The sequence below is a fragment of the Babylonia areolata genome, chromosome 20 (genome assembly GCF_041734735.1).
Source record: "Babylonia areolata isolate BAREFJ2019XMU chromosome 20, ASM4173473v1, whole genome shotgun sequence".
Classification (NCBI taxonomy): Eukaryota; Metazoa; Mollusca; class Gastropoda; order Neogastropoda; family Buccinidae; genus Babylonia; species Babylonia areolata.
In genome coordinates this window covers 10,154,927-10,157,426 of record NC_134895.1, presented here as the reverse complement: position 1 = coordinate 10,157,426, position 2,500 = coordinate 10,154,927, and positions in this window count along the sequence as shown.

Below are 2,500 nucleotides of genomic sequence, written 5' to 3'. Positions count from 1 at the left end.
GACGTGGGTGTGGTTGGATCGGGCGTGTAGATGGTTAAGGGGGTTAGGGAGAGTGGACTGAGTGAGAAGGGATAGAGCCGCATACAATGTGGGCGCGCGAATGTGCTGTGTGGTGTGTATGCGTGTGTGTGTGTGTGTGTGCTCGGTTTCACTTTCACTTTCAACTTTCTAAGGAGGCGTCGCTGCGGTTCGGACAAAATCCATACACGCTACACACATCTGTTGAGCAGAGATGCATGACCTGCAGATAACCCAACGCCTTAGTCAGGCTTGAGGGCCATCTAATCTTTGTGTCCTATGGAAAGTGGAATTCATTTTTGTACGTAATTTCGCCAGAGGCCAACATCTCGTTGCCATGGGTTCTTTTTCAGTGCGCCAAGTGCGTGTGCTGCAACGGGACCTGGTATTCTCGTCTCATCCGAATGACTAGGACGCTCAGTTTGATTTTCCAAGTCAAATTCGGGAGAAAGGGCGAGCGCGGGATTCGAACCCCACACCCTCCACGGACTCTCTGTATTGGCAGCTGGCGTCCTTAACCCTTCTGCACCTTCTCTAGTGTGCGAGCCAGCAGTGTAATAGGAGTGATGGAAACACAGCTATCAGAAGTCATGGGACATCCGGATCAGCCAGCCGAAAACATCTCAACAACAACAACAACACAACAACAACACACACCACACACACACACCACACCACACACACACACACCCACACACACACCAACACACACACACACACACATTCAACACAACAACAACACCAACAACAACAACCCAACAAAACACAACACACCTCCACACACACACACACCAACACACACACAACAACACCCACACACCACAACACACACACACCACACACAACACACACCACACAATTCACAACAACACACATCACTTTTTTTAATTGAGTCTGACAGGGACACTAGGCCAGTAATGCACTGCATTATCATTCGTAAATTCCGGCCTCACTATTCAACACCGCCCCCCCCAGTGCCCCCCCCACCCCACCCCGAATCCCCTACCCCCCCAGACCCTATCCCTCTCATCCTCCCCCCCTCACCTCGCACCTTCCCGTCTCCACCACTAGCAAAAGCATCAAGATTCGAATAATGGCCGACGCAAGGAACCAGGTGGCAAGGACAGATAGAGAGAGAGAGAAGAGAGAGAGGGAGAGGTGACGAGCGAAGCGAGACAGAGGACAGCGAGACAGAGAGAGGGAGTGGGAAAGAGAGGGGGGGGGGGGAGAGAAAGAGAGAGTGAGGGATAGAAGGAGGAGTGTGCAGGGTGGGTGTGTGTGTGTGGGGGGGGGAGGGTAGGTTTGCTGGTTTCCTGGTTGTAATTGGCGAATGGGGCGGAAAAGAGAAAGGGGGGTTTTAGAGGGTGAGGGGTGGGGGGGGGGAGGAAGAAGGAGACAGAAGAGTGAGAGGAGAGAGAGGGGGGGGGGTGTGGTGCGGGGTAGTTTTTTGGTTTTTTTGGTTGTAATTGGTGAAGAGAGGAGAGAGAGAGAGGGAGGGAGGGGGGGGGAGGGTTTTGGGAGAGGGAGACGGGGGAGAGAGGAGAGGGAGAGGGAGAGAGAGGGGGGGGAGAGAGAGGGAGAGAGTTGAGAGAGCGACAGAGACAGAGACAGAGACAGATGAGAGACAGAAAGAGTGAGAGAGAGAGAGGGGGGGGGATGTGTGTGTGTGCGGGTTAGTTTTGTGTTTTTTGGTTGTAATCTGGTGATGAGAGAGGAGAGAGAGAGGGAGGGAGGGGAAAGGGGGGAGGGAGAGGGAGAGGGGGAGAGAGGGAGGGAGAGGGAGAGAGAGAGGGGGGGAGAGAGAGGGGAGGAGTTAGAGAGAGAGACAGAGAGAGAGAAGGAGAGAGGGAGGGAGGGAGACACACACACACACACACACACACACACACACACACACACACACACACCACACACACACACAGAAGGAGATAGATAGATAGATAGAGAGAGAACTCAGAATCAGAGCTCAAAACGTTTTTATTCAAGGATTAAGATTTTAGGCATTGCCTATTCTTTCCAATCTGTCCTTGCTAATCTACATCTATTACAAATAGCACACACATAAATGAAAGGAAAAGGTTTTCATGCAGAACTGTATACATAATGAAGAAAACACCCCCGGCCTCCACACACACCCACATCCGTGCACGCACATGCATACACACACTGACGCTCGCGTGCGAGCGCACACACATACATACACACACACGCGCGCACACACACTGACACGCCCCCTCACTCCCCCATACACTAAGATTCACAGATGGATAGGACGTGAGTCACAGAGAGACAGATAGATAAGGTACAGTATTGTTACTGTCTCTGAAATCTATGTGTGGCAAGTGCAGCATACTACAGTGACTATACCATCGCCAATATTACTTGAACACTTGTCACGATAATGATAGAACGAAATGAATAGATTATGCATGCATAAGAAACAGAACGAGAGAAAAAAAAAAAAAAAAAGAGAGAGAGAGAG